This window comes from Mustela nigripes, chromosome 8 (genome assembly GCF_022355385.1).
Source record: "Mustela nigripes isolate SB6536 chromosome 8, MUSNIG.SB6536, whole genome shotgun sequence".
Classification (NCBI taxonomy): Eukaryota; Metazoa; Chordata; class Mammalia; order Carnivora; family Mustelidae; genus Mustela; species Mustela nigripes.
In genome coordinates, this window is record NC_081564.1 from 79,955,481 (window position 1) to 79,968,799 (window position 13,319).

The 13,319-nt window shown below is 38.2% G+C and overlaps 1 long non-coding RNA gene across 2 annotated transcripts; it reads right to left on the reverse strand.

The window, feature by feature from the left end:
- Positions 1-681: 681 nt before the first annotated feature.
- LOC132023984 (uncharacterized) lies at positions 682-6,436 on the reverse strand. Of its 2 annotated transcripts, none has more exons than XR_009406118.1 (4): positions 6,337-6,436; positions 4,889-5,215; positions 2,718-2,859; positions 682-857 (listed from the first exon to the last, which is right to left on the reverse strand). It is a non-coding gene; the product is annotated as an uncharacterized LOC132023984 (long non-coding RNA). The 2 variants fall into 2 exon arrangements; XR_009406119.1 differs by having other exon boundaries at positions 2,706-2,859.
- Between the last annotated feature and the right edge of the window lie 6,883 nt (positions 6,437-13,319).

Consider the following 13,319-nt stretch of genomic DNA (forward strand, 5'->3'; position numbering starts at 1 on the left):
GTGAGGCCCTCATAGGAAATACACCAAAGCCTGACAAAAATATTAAAGTAAAGTATAAATCTGTATAAGATATAGTCAAACTGATGATGTTACAAAAACAATAACTATAACATCATTTAGAATATTTCAATACTTTACACAGAGAGGAAGTGGCTGTGAAAGAATTTTATTGATATCCGGAGGTTTATTGATCATCATATGGCAAAGTGTGTCTCTACACACCTGCACATTTTAAAACTATCCACCTTATCTAAACTGCTTGAAAATCTACTAAATGGAAAACTTTGATAGGTTTGAAGCCATTAGTTTAAGGTTTTATACACAGACACACACACACACACACACACACACATATATAAAATTTCTAATTCACAAAATTTACAAGAACAAGGACATCAGGAAAGAAAGAAGGAATTACACGAATCAAAAAACAGAACAGCTAAGCAATGTAGATATTAAAACTGAATATCGATACTTATCCACCTTTAGATGTTAACTTGTTTAGATCAGATCATTAAGCTTTCTTTTTCAAAACTAATGAAGCATATTTAATCAGACTGCTCTTTTCAGAGAATGTTATTGATATGACTTGAATCTTTAATGTATGAAGTAGAAGTATTTAAATTATTATTTATGAAATTTTATTCTCATTTTCTTAAAAATTCCATGTTTATATATACATTTAATGTGTACAACATATTGGGACAATGTTACATATAGGAAAGGCATTTTATCATTTTCAAGAAATGAAGATAGACACTTGATTATATGATAAAGATGATGATGATGATCATTGAAAAGTCTGGCTTAGCTTTATGACCTTGACATATTTCAGATACCCTCTGTTTCAGCTACACCTAGGAGTAAATAATAAAGGAGTAAATAATGTAATAAAACACTTAAGAAAACATAGCTACACTTCGAAGAAATTATTAATTTCCTAATTTCATTCAAGTTGGAATTCTATCTATTCAAAGGGGACATAGTAAAGCTCTCATTTGTATCAATAAGTTTATTTCAAGATTCCCACTTTCTCCTCTCCAAACATAGTGGGAACTAATTAGCACCTTTTTAATTTTCTTGATGTGTCTAATTTTTTCACTTATGCCAAATTAATTGGTTTAAAGTGTATTAGGCATTCATAGCATGTTGGGACTTGAATGCCATTGAGATAGTTTAAAATATAAAATATTGTACTATGTTCATAGGGTTTCTCCCACTATCCAAAAGTATAGTGTTCCTTTGAAATTTTTCCTAAGCCAAATGGTATAGAAGCAAAGAAGCAATTACCATTAATATAAATGGCAAACAAAAATTAACATCCCCACCCAGACCCAAAAAATAACCTGTCTAGGACTTTTCTGATGCCTTAGGGCACATCTTGCTAATGGATACACAAAGTAAATCCAGACAAAGCCCAGGTGCTCATAGTTCTGGCGGCTTGCGGCTGAGATGCTGAGTGTAGTTCATGGGGAAGGAACTTGGGGCCAAGCTCACTGTTCTAGGAGCCTTCTGCTTCTATCTGATGCACAAAGCTCAAAATCTTTTTTTTACCTTTTTTTTTTTTTTTTTTTTTGTAAAGGTGATAGCCCTTCTTGGGTGTGTTTCTGATACTGAAAACTGATACTAACGTAGGTCTTTCATAAAAGCAAAAGGGCATAACACAAACTTTTGAAAAGCAGGGGGTACCTATATTTGAAATGAGGAAGTGTGCCATCAAATTAGAAAAAGTTTGGCCAAATAATAAAGTCTTTTTATCATGGGAAGAATTGTTTTATGTTTTCTTTTTCTTTTTAGAAGACAGAGTGATAATGTATAATTTGATGGCTTTTTAAAGATTTTATTTATTTATTGGACAGACAGAGATCACAAGTAGGCAGAGAGGCAGGCAGGGGGGGCAGATAGCAGGCTCCCTGCTGCGCAGGGAGCCCGATGTGGGGCTCGATCCCAGGACCCCAAGATCATGACCCATGAAGGCAGAGGCTTTAACCCACTGAGCCACCCCGGTGACCCTTAAGTCTTTTAAAACACTACTGGATTCTTGACTTAGGGTAAATAATTCTCATTTCTAAAGGTGCTTTTGCTGTTCTCTGCTCTTAGTTATATTTCAAGCTAAAATTAAGCCTCTGAAACTGAGTTGTGCGCTAAACCTCATGGAATTAATTTGCCCTTTCTTTGTTCATACATACTCTCTCTGCTCCTTAGACTGGACTCAGTAAAATCTTCCCTGTTCAGCCTTGCTGGGGTGACAGCTGCTGGACCATCTATTTTGTCAGTCTATGGCCAGTCTATGGCTTGACTGGGGGAGCCGACGTTCAAACACTTGAATAAAACAGCAGTGGCTCTCATTCTTCTGGTACATTCTTTGGGCTATTTCAGGCTCTGTCTGCAAAGTTCTTGCTTGTGAGTTGGTACGAGGGCAGCCCGTCTCCTAAGTGCACACGCGTCTCAGAAAGCCAGCACTAATCCTTCCACTAATCCGTATGCCCATCACCGCCCAGATACGTTTGTCCCCCAGAGAGAAATGAAATTAACTGGGGCCACACGTTCCCTCGGCCTGATGACAGTAGGAATTAAACTCCCTCCCTCCAGAGAGCACCGATTCTATGGGAAAGCTTTCTCGCTCTGTCTATGTGTGCTGTCATTTAATTCAATTAAATCCACAGCTTTTCACCTTTTAGCTTTAATGAAGTGTTACCCTTTACCTCTCTTCATACCATAATAGCTCCGACCCTGGGTAATCCAAGACCTCTTCTCACCAGGGCTTCCCTCCAAGGGCTCCTTCATTCAAGGAAAGGGCTCTGGTCCTTGAGGTATTCACTCTTTCATCTTCCAGCTGGTTTGAGGAACCCTCCGACTCTATTGGAAATGAAGGATAATAAGGAGAAAAATTATTTTTCAGGAGAGTTAAAATTAAAATATTGATTGCTGTATAATTTATGTGTGAACACAGAGCTATCTTTCTTATTTCATTACAAGTCCAAAAGATTCAAACCGACTGCACTTTCGCTTACACTTCATGCTGTATTTCTCTTAAATGCAAGAGTTAAGTGCTCCATATTCCCATCACCATCCTTGAAGGACACTCCTGAGAATAAACACACTGCTGCTCTACTTTGTTTATTAATTCTCTTCTGCTTAAGGGAACTGAACCACATACTATCTATATTGCATACCCGCTACTTTATTTGCAAACCTTTATGAGATTTTCACTTAATAAACCTTGACACATTTTGCAGTCAGTGAAATTAATAGCCTCCTGAGAGCAACTTTGGGGGGTCCTGTTTGATGGAACAGTGACTCCCACTCCAGGTTTGGTGACACTCCTGAGTGTCCCTAATTATCATGCAGGCTCTTGTGAAATTCTAAAATGACTCTCAGAAGAAAATTAATTCTAATTAGCCTTAATTTTGAAAAATACATCCTGTACAACACTTTGTATGGCCGAGATATCTGCAATCAAACATGGGATGTCATATTGCTGGAACCATATGTCGGGAGACAATTTGATTCCAATGAACACGGCTTGAGCACCTACTTTTACAAGGTTCTGAATCAGGCCCAGGGAATGTTCAAAGATGCTTTAGACATAGTCACCGCTACTGGGAACGTAAAGCCTTATGGGGGACATACGCATATAAATAACTAAGTAAACCATGAGAAAATTAATTTGCTAAATACAAGTTTTGCCATGGGAGTGCTGGGGAAGGAACAATTAATTCTGACGGAACATGCCAAACAAGACCTTGAGGAGGAAGTCAAATAGCGTCAAGGCTCTGAAAAGTAAACAGGATGCCAGTGAGTTGATAATGGACGAGAGATGCCGTGAAAAGGCTTCTGTTGTTTCTAAAGGAGCAATTGCAAAGAACCAGAGAATTTGTAATATTATGACGTAGAAACTTACAAGAATATAACGATTTTGAAAAACTCGAAAAATGTTTTTGTCTTTTAAAATTAGCATGAACCATGCATACGTGGGATAATTCACAATCAAATCTATGCCTTCCCCCAACGTATTTAACCAAGATCCAGGTGGACTGGAGAGGTTCTGCAACGCGGGCAGGAGTTCTGGTGACCTGGGTCAGTAAGTGAAGGTGTCAGCATATATTAACGCTATTAAATATATCATTATTAATTAGCTAATTAATTAATCATCAATGTGTGTCCTGAGCCCCTGCCATATATATGGCACTATCTAGGAGCTATTTAGTTTAGACAAAGGAATAACCACATGACGTCCTCTGACTTCTCCTCTCAACCCAGACTGCTCCTCCTGCCATACATTATGCTTGTCTAGGTATTTCTTTGTTCTGACAAAATGCCATATTTGAGCAGGAGACCAAGTTACATTGCAAAGGAAAGGACATTAGTTATTTATTTAAAGAATTGATTAATATGTATGGTTGCATATTAATTATTATGAACAAAAGAGAGATTCCTAGTAGAGGTCCACAGGAATTTATTGTGGGGCTGTGTATGTGTGTGCCTGTGTGTGTGTGTGTGTGTGTGTGCACGCACGCGTATATTGTAGGCATCCTGAAAATCATGGGTATGTATCTCCCTTCCATTCTATTCATCCCAAAAGAAGGGAGGGAGAACTAGTCTGCTGAAGGAGAGAAACCCAGGGAAAACATGAATGACAATGTCCTTCAGACATTTGAAAGACTATTAATGTGGAATAGGTTGATTAGGTAACAGTCACAGGGAAACAATTTCTGGCTCAATAGAGAAAGTCAATTACCAATAGTTGGAGCTATGAATCAGCAGTATGTGGAAACTCGTAAAATAATGTGTGCCGCTGGGAATCCGCAGCGCAGAAGCAGTTACCAGCAGAGGTGTTGGAGCAGGGGTTCCCCCAGCTTCCCATTGGGGAATTGGCCTTACGTACCTGAGTAGAAAATTCAGCTATAACATCTCATCATTTAATGCTGTGTACATGGCACATCTCCCAATTTTTTCCCATTATTTGCCCGTATCATTGGAACGACCGTGCCTTGTAGCTAGTTCATACATATGCAGAGATACGTCTTCTTCGTGTCACTAGCCAACAGCCAAGCTTCTAAGTTGATGCCCACGTGGGCTCTGTCTCTGAAGCTTCCACCCACGTTGACTTTCATGCAGTGCCAGCCTTGGTCACATCAAAACTCAAGTCTGTCTTCAGACTCTAAACCACGGTTGGTATGCTCTGTCCTGAGGATCAGATCCAGCCTGCTGCCTGTTTATATAAATAATGTTTTAATGGAACACAGCCATTTCCATTCATTCATGTGCTATCTGTGGCAGAGTCGACCAGCTACAACAGAAAGGGCACGCCCCACAATGTGAAACATTCTCTCTGGCGACTGACAAAACATGTTTGCTGACCTCTGCTGTAAACCACATCTCAATGCTTTCTCAGAAATGATCTTCTAATTCTCACTCTGGAATGTCACCCGTTGTTAACACTCCCAAACCCCCAGGAGGATTCTGCTGATGTTGTTAAATATGAAATTAGATCAATGTGACTCTTCTCCTCACTCTGTCATTTTATTCCCTCCCCTTCCTTTCCAGTTCGTGTCCTAGAATAAGCAATAACAGCTACACAGCAAACAAACATGAATGCACCTGGGATCTGATCCTGAAACTCATTTCTGGGGAGATGTCATGCATGGAGAAGGGTTTCAGTCACTCCAAGTGACTCCAAGTAGTAGAGCCCAATGCTTTGTCCGATATTATCATAATTACAAGAGTCAGTTCAGTTCTATAGTTTTATTTGCTGAATGTGATAACAGAGGCAGAACGTCCACATTATACTCCGTCTTTCAGGATCCAAAAGAAATTAAAAGGTCATACTTAATCAGACAAAATATAAAAAATATAATTTATAAAATATGATAAAATATAGCTGTCTGCCATTGTTCTAGCAGTTGACGTATTTTGCCTGTGAGCTATTGTGTCTCTGTTGCCAGGAGAGCAGTAATTCCCTGCCCTGGGTAGGAAGATGGACTCGCAAGCTCCCCTCCATCGCAGCACTGAACTGTGCTTGAAAAGATCGCCAGCAGTGTCCCGTCAAACTCATGCAACTTGTTCTGCATCCCCAAATCCCAGTACAATAGGATATAGTAATTTATGACATGACCTTACTGACATAATCCAAATTATACGTTATTATCACATTTTAACACTCTAGAAAGAATACAGAGCACCACATGGAGATTTCTGCAGGGGCTCTTGTGCAACGAATGCTGACTCTAAGTGCCCACGTCCTTCTGAAAAAAGTGCTGTATTTGTAGAGCAACCCAGTCCCTTTCTTCTGCCTTCCTCACCCTAACCCCCCTCGCCCCTTACCACACAGACCGTCAGTCTATTCTGATAGCAGGTGATGGCTCTGAGCGAGCGATTGAACCTCAAACCAAGAAAGGCTGTTGAAGAAGATTCTGTTCTCGCTCCATCCGACCTCAACTTCGCAGATACTTGGGCTCTCTCCGGAGTTTTATGCTGACCTTGGAGCACTACAAGCAATTAGGTCAGTGTATTAAAAATAACCATCTGCCTTTTGGGATTTAAAAACAGGCCAGCCCTTTGGTGCCAGTGCTTCTATTTTTTGTTGCAGCGCGAGGAGGAAGGATAATGATGTTGGAGAATCCAATACCCTTCCCAGTGAGATGCCTCTCTCCTCTGTCGCTCTTCTGCAAAAGGAGAGGGCTCTTCTCCGTGAGTGAAGGGTGGGAGCACTCACTCACAGGCTTTAGAGACACACTGCCTGGGCTCCCAGGAGGCTTGACTCTGGGCAAGGGTCTTCAGCCGGCTGCACCTCAGTTTCTGGTCTCTAAATGGGACTAGTATATACTTCATAGGGTTGTTGGTATAAAGATGAAACGAGATAACCCACGTGAGTGCTCATTTACTGTCTGGCATGAAGTGTCTGATTTAAAGTATTTTACTTTTAAAGATTTTTTTTATTTATTTGACAGAGAGAGACAGAGAGCACAAGGAGGGGGAGCAGCAGAGGGAGAGGGAGAAGCAGGGTTGCCACTGAGCAGGGAGCCTGATAGGAGGCTGGATCCCAGGATCCCTGGACCATGACCTCAGCCCAAGGCAGACGCTTGACGGACTGAGCCAGCCAGCTGTCCCTCAACTTAAACTCTTCTTCTTGTTGTTATTGTTGTTCCTGTCCTGACAGAATTGGATCCCTTGAAATTTGATTGCTTCATCTCTGTAATGGGAATAAGATACCTACTTTGAAACAATTATTTTGTAAAATAAAATCTAACAGGCTATAGAATAAATAATCACATGAGAAGTAAAGGGACCACAGCACATTAACTGAGCAAACCAGAAACCGGTGGAGAGGCTTGGAGACTCCCAGGGAAAGAGAGCAATCCCCACTACGCTTATTCTGTCATAGGAAGAATAAATAGTCCTCTCGGTATATAAAGAAGTGTTTCTTTTGTGTTGACAACAATCTCAACACTGCCTCGGCGATCCAAAAATGGAGCAGGTTTTATTTTAACATTTTTCCATGTGACTGAGCTAGGAGATAAAGATGTGTCCAAATCATTTGGCGTTTGAAAATGGGAACCATGTTCATCTGAAATAAAGTGACTGTTGACTGGAAAACAAAACTGCCACTAGTGTTCCGGAATGATCCCATAGGTTTCAATGAAAATGTCCAATTATGTTTTTTCCCCTAAATAATTTTGTTTATATATAATGCGATGACTGATAAATTCTTGTCTTTACTGGAAGGAAATTATGGGCTTCTCTTTCTCTCAATCATTGTTGATGGGACTCTCTAGTTACAAATTTAACATTGCTTAGGATGAGCTTTTTACAAAACTAGTGTTTCAATTCAGAAATTTTTCATATTAGTTTAGTTTCAAGATTCACATGTACATATGCATGTGTGTATACAGGTATGTGTACTTATGCAAACTCACATTTTTCTACAAGTTTCTTTCTTTCTTTTTTTTTTTTTTTAAGATTTTATTTGTTTATTTGACAGAGAGAGCACAAACTAGGGAAGCAGAAGCAGGAGAGGGAGAAGAAGCAGGCTTCCCACTGAGCAGAGAGCCTGGTTATGGGGCTCAATCCTAGGACCCTGGGATCGTGAACTGAACTGAAGGCAGATGCTTAACCAACTGAAACACCCAGGCACCCTGTACAAGTTTCTTTTTTTTATTATTATTTTTTTAATTGCAGGAAAGAAAAAAAAAAAAAGCAAAGGAATGCTCTAGGAGGGTATATTAGCTTTACTTTGCAGAAGGAAATAATAATGAAGCGGTTATCTTACTTGTTATTACCACATTGTTACAACTTCCCTCTTTCCTACTTCCTGCTTTCCCTTTTAGGTGGATAGACCCTTCCTTGCTAATCAGTCTTGCCATCCCCCATCATGCCTCCAAGCTCTTTTGCAAATACCTCCTCACCATCAGCTCACACTTTCCCAAGCCTCATCTGCCCTTCCCTTGTGCAAGTCCTTTTCATCTTTCATTAGAGGAGACTCCGTGATGCCCTTTTTAGACAAAGTTACCCTGTGGACTAACAAAGAAGCTAGATTTCTTCTTAGATCTTTTCATTTGAATAGTTGCATATCGTTTGTGTCATTTTTTGGTTAATGCAGGGGATACACATTTGTTGCCTGGCTATATTATGTATTAGGGAAATGTTTCTCAACTCTGTTGGCCCAGAACCAACCACATTATTTCTGTTTACATTCATCACATGAGCAGGAACTATTACTATAGAACTATCCAGATGCAAGGGAGCTAAGCCTCTGAGCTATAACCCCTATCTGGACAGCCACTTCTCACTCACTCTTCCTTTATGGAAACAAAATGAATTATTGGAGGACAGGAATATTGGACAGCAGTTACTAATGACTTAGATTAATAAAACCTAGAAGTTGTATGTGATAGAATTACTGCTGAGGAATATAAGAAAAACAGGTAATAATATCACCACTAAAATTGGGTCTTAAATTTATGTTGGGCTTTTGCTTTTCAAGTAGATTTTATATTCATCACCACATTTTATCTTCTATACAACAAGGAAGATGATTTCCAGAAAGATTAACAACAAATCCAAGATTATTGGTATTTGAACTATAAGATTCCAGATGCAATTGTTATTACTTTTTTAATACCTCTTTCTAAAGGAATTCAGTTAACTTTCTTTCTAAAATTCGTCATCATGCTTGGATGGACCTTGAGCATTATAAGACAGCCACTCTCCTCTGCAGCAGAGGAACACAGGAGGGATGAGAATCTAGAATATACGACTCTAGTGAGGCCAGTACTGAGATAAATCCTGCTTAAAAAGTCAAATGAATACACATAAGTAGTGTTTATCCTGATAAAAAGCATAAATTTTTAGTAGCCACATTTACATGCATTGGGAAACTGAAGTTCAGAATGCTTAAGAATATAGTTCAAGGGGCATGTGGGTGATTCAGTTAAGCATCTGCCTTCAGCTCAGGTCATGGATCTCAGGGTGCTGAGATGGAGCCCACCATTTGGGTCCCTGCTCAGGGCTGAGTTGGCTTCTCCCTCTCCCTATGATGTCTTTCACTCTTACCCTCTCTCAAATAAATAAATAAAGATCTTTAAAAAAAAAAATCTAGTTCAAAATCACATAGTTAAATGAGGAAGTTGGAATTTAAGCCTGGCATTTTCTGGTTATGAGTTCAATAGATTATCATTACACCAAACTGTGGGGTATTTATTATCCTATACACATAGAACTGAGGTTGTTTTCTAAATGTTTGTAACTTCTCATTTTCACTTAAGGACACCATTTGAGCATAGAAGTCCTTTGGATTACATGTTCAGCGCATACTGAAAGATCTAGAAAAGCAATAACAATTAGAATTAGTAGTAGATTTATGTAGATTTACACCTTCTTCATGGCTCTATTCTTCTTAAATATTGGGCAAATGGAATCACTGTAGTTCCATGAAAGATTTTAGAGGAGTAGAACAACAATGAGATTCTTGTTTACTCTTAAGGATTGCAACAGTTAGCTCTTCATAGACCAGTATGCAGGACTTTACTGGTATAATAAACTTAGTGATGAAATGAAATAAAATGAAATGAAATGAGCTACAGTCCAAATGAAGATGTTTAGGATGTATAATCAGCAAGCATGAACAATAATGCTACCCAAATCATGAGTAACCTTATCTCCTCTTTTAAGAACAGTCAGGAAAGATGAATTATGTGGGCATGGGATTTGAAGATACCTTAGACAAGGAAATCTACACAGATTTATAAAGTTAATTTGTACTAAATTAGGAACTCTGGGCTTGTCCTATGAGAGACAATGATATTTCTAATGGGTCTCTTTGCAAATCCTCAGTGATTAAAGAGATTTTGACTCTGGAACATTCACATTGGCATACACATCAAAAGTTAGAAACACATCATTTCCTTCACTTCATATCAGTGAATGGAAATTTATCAATATGAATTCAGAATGAGAAGAATACCAAACAATTTCTATGACTGAGTAAGATCCATGAAAGAAAAGGAATTTCTCAAATATGTTTTTATAGTTCATTAGAATTTTATCTTAAATTGTGCTAATAGTCTAGGAATCAGAAGAAGAGAGCTCTAGCTACTTAATCTGTTTTCTCATCTTTAATGAAAACACTTGCCATGAATTATCTGGATAACTGGAAATTATGAAAATTACAAGGAGGGCACAAACTCTAACCAATTAAAAAATTACTCTGAGTGAGCATGTACTCTTCAATGCAGAAACTGGCACCCAAACATGATATGAAAATGGGCAACACGATTTATTTTCCACATTCAGAAATGCATTTTCTTGGGGCTCTTGAGTGGCTCAGTGGGTTAAACATCTGACTTTGACTCAGGTTGTGATCTCATGGTCATGGGATTGAGCTCTGCATCTGGTTCCATGCTCATCAGAGAGTCTGCCTATCCCTCTACTTCTCCCCCTTCTAATGCTCTCTCTCAAATAAATAAATAAAATCTTTTTAAGAATGCATTTTCTTTTTTTTTTTTTCAGATTATTTTAGAGCAATTTTAAGTTCACACAAAATTGAGGTCAAGGTACAAATTTCCCATAAATGTCTCCGACCCCTACAACACATAACCTCCCCCGTTACTAACATTGCTCACCAGAATGTCACATTCCTTACCAAGGATGAACCTACACTGATACATCATAATCACTCAAAGTCCATACTTTATCTGAGAATTTACTCTTGCTGGCCTACTTTTCATTTGGTTGATGCATTGTTATATGATGCATCATATATATGCATATATAATGATGCATTGTTAGAATATCAAAGTATTTTCACTATCTTAAAAATCCTGTGTGCTCGGCCTACTCATCTCTCCTCTCCATCCCTGGAAATCACAGATCTCTTTATTGTCTGAATAGTCTTGCCTTTTCCCAGATTTTATGTAGTTGGGATCATAAAGTCGGTAGACTTCTCAGATTGGCTTTTTTCTCATCGTAATATACACTTAAATTTTCTCCATGAGTTTTCACAACTTGACAGCTGATTGGTTGATTGATTGATTTGATTTGACTAGATCTGACTGTATTTTAGCACTGAAAAATATTCCATTATCTGGATATAACCCAGTTTATCCATTCACTTATTGAAGGACAATCTGGTTGCTTCCAAGTTTTGCTGTTGTAAATAAAGCTGCTATCAACATCCATGTGCAGGTTTTTGTGTGGACATAATTTTCAACTCTTTTTGGTAAATGCCATGGAGAATGATTGCTGGATCATATGATAAGAGTACACTTAGTTTTGTAACAAACCATAAACTAGTCTTCTAAAATGGCTGCCATTTTGTATTTCCACCAGCAACGAATGAGAGTTCCTATAGCTCTTCCTCTTTGTCAGCATTGGTGTTCTCTGCTTCCAGATTTTAGCCATTCTAATATGTGTGTAAATATTTTTCACTGCTGTTTTATTGTTCATTTTCCCTAATAACATAAAATGTGGAGCATGTTTATTTACCACTTCTCTATCTTCTTTGATGAGGGATCTGTTAAAGTCCTTGACCCATTTTTAATCACATTATTTGTTTTCCTATTGTTAAGTTTTAAGAATACTTTGTTTATGTTGGATAACAATTCTTTATCGGATGTCTTTTTTTTTTTAAGATTTTATTTATTTATTTGACAGAGAGGGAGAAAGAGAGAGAGAGAACAGCAGGGGCAGCGGGAGAGGGAGAAACAGGCTTCCCGCTGGGCCAAGAACCCCATGTGGGGCTCAACCCCAGGGTCTCCCTGGATCATGACCTGAGCTAAAGGCAGATGCTTGACCAACTGAGCTACCCTGGCACCCTATCAGATCTCTTTGGACAATATTTTCTCCCAGTCTATGGCTTGTGTTCTAGTTCTCTTGATGCTTTCACAGAAAGTAAGTTTTTATTTTAATGAAGTCCAGTTCATAAATTATTTTTTCATGAACCATGTCTTCGGTGTTGTATCTAAAAAGGCTTCACCATACCCAAGGTTGTCTTGATTTTTTCCTATGTTTCAGTTTCCTTTTCATTTCTACTCACATATTTTAATGTCCTCCAAGCCATACACAATAGGGATCAGATCTGATGATTTCTATGGTAGCTTGTTTTATGTGATTTGAGTGAATAGGATTAAATTTCAAAATCTTCATTTCCTGTGAGAAACTCACTATCATACTATGGTTCGTCTGCTGTAAGCAACAGAAAACAGTATTGTTTAAAGAAGAAAAGGAATATTTAAATGAGACGAAAAAGTTCAGACATTCAAAGGGGAATTTATAACCAGTGGTTCTGATCCAAATGTTTTCACTTCTTGTATAACAGTATTGATGATACAAAGTCTGAGGGACTTTTTTAAGTGTGTCACAGTATCACTCCTTGCTTATGGAAATGAAGAACAACTTACTGATCTCTATGTGTGACATCAAGAATTCACACAGTAGTATTTCCTCAAATGATACCAACCATTTTAATAAAAATAACTTCAGGTATTATATCATGTGTCTACTGAACTCATACTGACATTGTTGTTTGTGTATTAGTTTTCCATTGAACTATACCAAATCATCTCAACTGGAAAGGCAGAAAACAACATCTACTTACTATCTTCAAGTTCTATAGGTCAGAAATCTAGATGCTTTCAAGAATCATCATGAAATCTTTGGGATTTCTGTAGTAATCTCTGGTATCTTTCTTCTAAGCAAATGTAGTATATTTAGTTTGCATTATGCAAAGTTGAATTGTATTAACATTCTTTTACTATTCTCAAATTCTGGCACAGTTTTTAAAAGTAGACTATGAGCTATTACAAAATGTCTATTTTACA